This window comes from Boleophthalmus pectinirostris, unplaced genomic scaffold, assembly GCF_026225935.1.
Source record: "Boleophthalmus pectinirostris isolate CB_2022bp ecotype Guang Dong unplaced genomic scaffold, ASM2622593v1 HiC_scaffold_16, whole genome shotgun sequence".
Classification (NCBI taxonomy): Eukaryota; Metazoa; Chordata; class Actinopteri; order Gobiiformes; family Gobiidae; genus Boleophthalmus; species Boleophthalmus pectinirostris.
In genome coordinates this window covers 11,507,340-11,515,829 of record NW_026571095.1, presented here as the reverse complement: position 1 = coordinate 11,515,829, position 8,490 = coordinate 11,507,340, and the positions used below count along the sequence as shown (strand labels likewise).

At 37.9% G+C, this 8,490-nt stretch overlaps 1 pseudogene; it reads right to left on the bottom strand.

The window, feature by feature from the left end:
- Positions 1 to 353: 353 nt before the first annotated feature.
- LOC110158058 (NAD-dependent protein deacylase sirtuin-5, mitochondrial-like) lies at positions 354 to 7,550 on the bottom strand (annotated as a pseudogene).
- Positions 7,551 to 8,490: the final 940 nt, after the last annotated feature.

The window sequence follows — 8,490 nt, the reverse complement described above, 5'->3', positions numbered from 1 at the left end:
CAGGATTCCATGGTTATAGAAGTTATACAATATAGTTCGGAAAACTCTCCATTGCGATAGATTAGTTTTATGCCACTCTTTGGATGCCAAAAGAACATTTGTAGGGAAACAAGCCAGATGCAGCCCTCCCCCAGGCCAAAATAAGAGTCAGGTTTGTGGAGATGCAAGCCCACTCACAATAAGGATGCATGTTTTTAAGTGCAATTAACTGCCAAAATGAGAAAAATATACATGTCTGTTTCTTGTTTCTTGTTGTCTTATCTAAAAAGTTACATACTGTAGCTCTAACGGATTAGTACGTATATGTGAATTGATTTTGTTAATTATAATGTCACAAAAAATAAGGACCAACAACAAATGCTGATTTAGTGTTTAATTTCAAAAGTACTGACAGAGCATTTCAGCATAAGATTGTGCTTTCTAATATTAAAAGATTATTTATTGACTGCATTAGATGAGTATTAAAAAGAAATATGCCTATGCCAGTTTTTATACATTGTACCAATAATACAACAACCCTCAAATCACCTGTATACTGAGGAGTTATTTGACATACTGTGGTCATAAAGTTATAAGCTTGTTTGATGTATGTGGTAATACATTTCTATAAAAAACATGATCCACCTGCGTGATCAAATATCAAATAGACAATGTGTGTGACCAAATAGAAAAGAGTGACTCATACACCATTCAATATTGTCCTTGGTCAGTAGCAAACTCTGAGGAATGTAACATTTTGACTGGAGGTATAAAACTAGCATTCAGATATGTTCCTGTAAACTGTTTGGTTTGAAGGCACACGTCATGGCCCTTGAAAAAAAAAAGTCCCAAAACCCAAATCTAAATCTAGAATACTGTATTTGCATAAATGTGCGTTCCCTTTAAGCATTAAAATAGTTGCTTAAATCTCAAATCTCAGGAGCGTATAATATGAAAAATAATCACACTATTTCCAGTTATTTGATACCATATGGTTTGGAGAAAGCACTCGCCTTTTACCACAAAGCTACATCTGGTTTCCTACTTTAAGCGTAAACAGCTGAGTTGATTTGAAGGCAGATATTTGGAATAAAATCCCATAGGACTGTATAGCATTAGATGGCAGTTAGTAATTCTCACTGAAAAGGTGCCAAAGCTGTGGGCAGAGTCTTCTCACATGGTCCTGAGAAATGATACCTGCAAAAATAAAAAAGAGGATGATTAAAAGCAAGATTTTTAGTATACAGAAAAATGTGGTAAATGAGCAATATCCACCAAAAATCAACTAAAGTGCAAAATAAAACGTTCTAACGTTTTGCTAATTTGTAGAGGGTCCGTCAAACTCTTTTTCTCCATGGAGATGTTATTGCTTTGTCTGGAATTTTTCACAGTATGGTATTAAACCTTTCTATCTTCATGGTGACCAAATCTGACAGTGTTACAGGTCAGATCTGTGGAGAGGCAACCCCACTTACAGTCAGAATGCCTGTTTTTCTAGGTATTTCTTAGCTATAAAATCACCTGTAATTGAATAAATGCAAGTTAGAGCTGTTTAATGCTGTACTGTGGAACAATCCAGGCAGAGCAATAACATATCCAAAGAAAAAAAAGTTACATATTGCACCTTTAATGTCCGAGTATGCAATTTAATTATTATTTAAAGCTTGTCAAGGTTATAAAAAGGGATTTCAATAGATGACTTGTTTAGACACTGACTTACATAAAATATTCTGTTTTGGGACTTGTACTTAAATTGAACTCTGCAACAGGAATGCGTCTTGAAGCCACTCGGGGACCAAACATGGCTGCCGGATAAACAATGGAAGATGTACCGACCTAAAGTGAACAAAAGTTTTCATGTTTAATATTTCTTCTTTATTATTATTTAATTTAGTAAGAGCTTCATTTGGCAGGGAAAAGAGCACAAACAATGGCACTCACCACTAAACAGAGATCACACTCTTCCAGTTCTTTTTCCACCTTGGTCAAAACGTGTGAATCAAGAGTCTCTCCAAAAAACACCACATTGGGCCTCAGTAGACCATGGCAGTCACTCTTCTCACACCTAACAGTGCATCCAGGAAAAAACTGTTCAGACCTGTATAAGCAACCTGTGCTTTCAAAAAACCTTTTTTAACATGTAATATACTAAGTTTTATAAACCAAGGGGCAAATAAGATGAGATAAATAAAAAAATATATAAAGCATGCCAAACATTTATATCATCTGTTATAACTCAATCATCAATTATAGTATGTTATGTATAGAACTTTCTATGTATGTTTTTATAATTTGTTATTTTTTGTTAAATTAAAGAGTACAAAAGCTAAATAATTTACACTGTAACATGTCGGTAGAGGAAAAATTAAGCTCAACACTGCCCCCAGCAGGACTGAATGATATTACCACAGGGCAAAAACAGTTTACATAGAATTGACTAATAATACTATGAATTTTTGAGAGAATCCAATCATAAACATTGACAAACAGTTGAATATATTTTGTCATATAATTGTAACTATTCTAACTGTTATACTTCGCAGTTAGTGCTCTCACCTGGGCAGTTTATCTACAGGAATGTCTGCATCAGGCACGTTTGGGTCAGGTGAGCTGTTAAAGAGAAACAGAGATTGCAGAGGTCCATCAAATGCTTTCCTCCATGGAGATGTTATTGCATGTCTGAAATATTTCACAGTAAACTTCTTCACATTAAACCTCACATTAAACCTCTCTATCATCATTGAGACCAAACAGACCAATTTACAGCTCAGATCTGTAGAAAGACAACCCCGCTCACAGTCAGAATGCCTGTTTTTCTATGTATTTTTAAGCCATAAAACCATCTGTAATTGAATGCATGTGAAGTAGAGGTGTTTAATGTCATACTGTGAAACATTCCAGGCAAAGCAATGACATATCCATATAAAACAAGTAAGTGATGGAGCCCCAACCAAAAAGTTACACTGTGCACCTTTAAACAGCTTTTCAATAATAATAAGTAAATAGAAGATTAACTCTGCTGTCTCACCCTGTGCCTCTCAGTGCTGCACATATAGGGCTGTTCTTGTTGGCATGCACGTGGCCACAACTAACACAGCGGGTCTCCATCAGATTGCCTGCAGTTACAAAAATTCACATGTTTAGGTTTGGGTCCTCCAGACTGACTGGAAACAGCTTTGTCACTGTTGAATTCTCAGGATGATGTCTGGTCTTAATCATAGACTTTATAAACTATTTGCTTTTGACTAAATTGTATTATGTTTTTATCTTTATTTGGCAGAGAGACAGCTGCAAAACAACAATAAGAGATAAACTGGAAATTGTTATACACATACAGTATGTACAATACTAGGCTCTTTCAGGGAGACTACTGCAGTTGAAGCCAAAATAAAAAGTCTACCAGTCAACACTACTTATTCCAGACCACTGGTTAAAATTACTGGCAGAATGAATCACTGTATTCCTGGTTAAACCAAGAGGGCTGGCTCATGGATTCCAGTAACCACTACCATACAGTCTGTGTTTAGAAATTGACAGACTTTGATAAAAACAAAGTTATTTTTATTGCATCAAATGGTCCTCAAAACAAAGTTATTTTTATTGCATCAAGTAATTGAAAGCACAAAAACATAAATTCCAAGGCAGATCTAATCACAACTTACAGTTGGTACTCCAATGGTTTATGTGCATTTCTGAAATAGTTAAAAAGCAGTATGGCTAACCAGACTGTAGTCTCACACAGGGCCGCAACTAACAGTTGTTTTAGTAGTTGACTATTATTTTCTGGACTAGTCAACTAGTCAAACAATTATTTCTATTGTACATTGAGACTTTTTTGACCAAATAAAACGTTGAAATATGGTGAATGACAGCACCTGGATAGAGGATATTTACAAAGTACTGAAAATAAAAAATCTGAAATTATTAGTTCTTTTTGAAAATTTTGATCCAATAATGCCACTGCCTTTCATTTTGTAAGTATTCTAGAGTCCATATAATCCAGACAATTACAAATATCAAAATAAGACTTGTTTATAATCGACTAGTCCTGTTTAGTTGGTTAATCACTACAGCAATAGCCTCACCCGTGTTTGCTTATACAGTGCAATAAAAATACCAAATACTCACCGTGGATCTTGAGCACGTGTTTGGACCCGGCCTGCAGGTGCAGATCATCTATGCACTGGGTGATCACCACCACCTCCCTCCCCTGTGTCCGGAGACGGGCCTCACACTCAGCGATGGCGTATTGTGCGGCTGTGGGCTTCTTGTCCATCACCAGCTCTCGTCTGTAGTGGAAGAACTCCCAGACACGAGAGGGATTACGAGAAAAGGCCTCTGGAGTGGCTAAGTCCTGTTGGGAACAATTATATTAGAGCTTTAATGTGTACTCCTAGTGAATTAAAAACAGCATATTTTTTACACTGAAAATGAGGAGAGGGTGATTTGGAGGGTGCATTTGACACATCCTTCAATGTAGGGGCAACCTATAAGGTGCAGTACTGCGCTCAGTCTTGGTCAGGACCACCTTGGCTGGAGAATTTTACCTATTGTACATGTTTTGAGGTGATGGGGGAAACCAGAGTGCCCAGAGGAAACCCACCCAGACACAGGGAGAAACAGGCAAACCCCAAACAGAAAGGCCCAGGAAACCAGGTGTCAAACCTGAACCCTTCTGTGTTCTAGCCACCGTGCCTAATGTGTCTTTGTGTTGATTTTGCAGCTCACTGTATTTGTTATTTCTTACGTATTTATTTTTTGTTTGTGTGTTATGTTTCACTCACACTAATTTTAGGATCTGGCTATATAAGGAGAATAACTCATTGTGATTTCTGATGAATAACCACAGTACCAAAGCCCAAAATGTAAACACACTAAGTATTCTTCACCATTTAAAGTCCTGTGAATAAATCAACATTGCAATTATGGTCAATGTTATCTGACCATGTTTAAATCATATAACTCAGATGGGCAACATTTTTATTTATTTTTAATCCTAAAAATACAGTTAAAACAATTCATTTAGCAGCATTTCTTGCTTTGATTCATGTTTCACGCCACCACAGATTACACAACAAACAACATTTATGCTTTGCCATTGGATAAAACCTATTGAGCAGCAAGAATGTGTTATGCAAACCGAAAATACACCCACTCTGCATTCACAAATCTGATAAACAACTGGACAGCACAAATATGCCCTGGCCCACATTAAAAGCACTTAGACTGTATTGTGTGATTATTTACAAATTACCTGAGATTTCCACTTCCTCCAAGTTTCATGCTTTCCTCGGAAGGTTGGAACCCCACTTGCAGCTGCAACTCCTGCTCCGGTGACGATGGCTATGCGGTTGGCTTTGAGAAGGCTTGACGGAATTCTGTCATATCTAGTGAAGTGGAGAAGTAAACGTGATTTCATTCGATTTTCATTTCACAAGATCTCGTGCCAGACAAAAGTGCGAGTCTGTACACACATAAGGAAAAGGATCTCACAAGATTTTTTTCCTCATGTTTTTACATTTGCCTTGTATAAAAAAGGTTAACTTTGATGAATAACTCCTCTTGAGATGTTGTAATACCAAAAAGCAGTGCTACAATGACAGCAAAACTATAAAATTAAACAAACTGTGAAGCCAAACTTGTAAACTGAATAGCATAATTTATTTATTAGTGCACTGTGTAACTTTTCTGGTGGAGGGTCCACCATCTGCTTGTCTCCACGGATATGTTATGACTTTGCCTTGATTATTCCACAGTATGGAAACAAAGTTGGCTATTACAATGGTTGACAGGTTAGCAGTCATATCTATGGAGAAGCAAACCTGTACATAATAAGAATTCATGTTTTTATAGGACTTTTTGAGCTATAAAACATCTGTAACTAAACAAATGCAAGGCAGATATGTTTAATGCCATACTGTGGAACATTTCATATATGTAAAGAAATAACATCTCCATGGAGACAAGCAAGTAGCAGACACTCCAACTTAGAAGTTAGTTATCAAAATCTTATCTTGTCTCGTTGTTGTGGGCCAAATCTTATGACATGCCTCGTCTCACAGAAATTGTGTCTCATCCCATCATTAGACTTCATTGTGGATTATTTGATAGTAGTAATTTTTATTTTTGCAATTCTTACTTGCACTGGGTCCTGCAGCTTCCGTCAGGGGGCCAGTTGTAGCCTGGGAGGACCACATGCGACGGCCAAGAGCAAAGATGGCACGTCTTTGGAGAAGCATTGTGACTCTTTTGCTGAACAAAAAAACAAACAAAAAACAAACAAACAAACAAACAAAAACCCCACATATTTTAACATTTTGTCATAACATTAAATTTATCTGAGACAAGCATGTAACAGCATTAGTTAAGGTTACAGGTCAGATCTGTGGAGACTGAGGAGAGCATTCTCACAGTAATAATTGGTTTTTGAACAGTAAAAACATGTGTAAATGCAAAATAGATTATAGAACATTCCAGGCAAAGCCCTAACATCTCCATGGAGACAACATGGCAGAGAGCACCTTTAATGACATAGCTCAAAATGGATAAATATTTTTATTGGAGCACACAGTGTAACTTGGTGTCTTACAAATATTAATTGCATTATAAATACAATATCCTTCCTCTTCATTGGAATCTTCACTGATATTGATTTTTTAACAAAGTTATTGAAGTTATTTTTGAAATATCAGAACCAGGTGAAAGGTTAAGCTCTGTGCACCAACTGTGTAAATCCTAGGCCTATATTTGTACAGTAATGCAATGCTACCATTTGGAATTCTTCACAAACCCAAATAATTTTAGCCTGAAGAGTAAGTTTCTCCTGAGATATTTTAGATGTGATATCCATGTGTTCTTGTATAGTTATTTTACTTTTAGTCAAACGAATACTTCAAACAATCACAAAAATAGGTATTCATTGGAATACATTAAAAAAGCGTATTATGAAAGACTATAGAGAACCATGTCTCCAAAACACACGTCCTCATTTTGGCAATTATGGACATGGACGGACGCCAGCCAGACATGACAGGAAGAACACACATGGGCGCACCCAAACAAGCTAAAACAGGTCCAACGACAAGTTGGATGGGTACCTGATTATTACAAAGAAAAGACGTACTTTTACACATCTCAACAACAGTTTCAAAGTTGCAAGTCTATAGTAGCGCTGTCTGGCTGACGCTTAAAAGTTAGGCTAGTAGCAGGTCTGTACGTTTCTGCAAAATTAAAATAGAAATTATAACGTTCATAGACTAAAAAATACACGGGTCTTTCGTGAGTCGTTTTGCACGTGCATGTATGTCTGCAAAAACACAAAAATCAATTAAATCAACGCTGGCCAAACACACCAAGCCATAAGTAAAACTAACCTGAGCAAACAAGCAAAGGGCAAGTTTGTACCACTGCATGTTTGGGGCAGATAGGACTATAACTAATCATTTATTTTCTAATCCATTTACTTACCTGGTTGCCTAGCGAGACAATATGCTATAAAACAGAATAAACCGGTGATAAAACGGCACACGAAGTGCGACGTTTGCGTCTGTTTACCTGTAGCACTGCTCTTACACGGGAGGCCGTAAACACACCACACTGTCGTAAATGTCCAAAGGAGATATGTGCAGTGAGAGGATGACATCTAGTGGCAATATGTGTGTATTACAGTTACAGTGACTCATCCAAAGAATTTTGACTCTGTGCGCCTTCTTGCTTGACAGAACTATGCAAAGGGAGGCACATTATTTTTTCTAACAGCAAATACGCAATAGGCCAGTATTTGTGTTTTTCAATTTGAAAAAAAGCCTGTTTTATCATGCATGTTCCCACACTCTTCCTTTGGAGCACATTGTCACCAGTTGATTTAATCTGTGTAACCTTCGGCCACTTGCGTACTGTAATTAAACTTGTAAAGACAGACATGAGCAGATTGTTTTGGCTGAGACTATAATGCCATTGTTAATGTTTCTTCATTCACACTCTGAGCCAAGTTGGAGCAGCTGCCCCCGCCTCTCCCTCCCGGTGTGTAAACAGCCTCCTCCTTCTCCACCTCAGCTCCGTCAGAGACCTCCTCGTGAGTGAGTGGCCGCGCCGTGCGTGCTTCTCCGTGTGCCAGCAGGCAGCGGACGGCCAGCCAGCAGTCATCAGCGGACACTGGTTCAAATTGATGGCGACCACTTCAGACACCAGCACAGACCGACGCCCGATCAGGAGACTGCGCTCCAAAAGCGACACCCCGTATCTGGTAGAAGCCCGACTGTCTTTTAACCTGCGTCCAGGTAGGCGCGTCCACACCGCTTCATGCCACATGCCAATGTGTGCGTTATACATTGCTATGCTATAACCAATAGCACATATAATTACAACTGTCCCATTGTGATGTTAGGGAAAGAACAGCACTGCATCTACAGTTTATAACATGGACATAGATTTAACTGAAATATTATGCAACTTTGTTGACTGATTGTAGTAGCTCCCATTAAAACCCTATGTAACACTGAGGTAGGACTA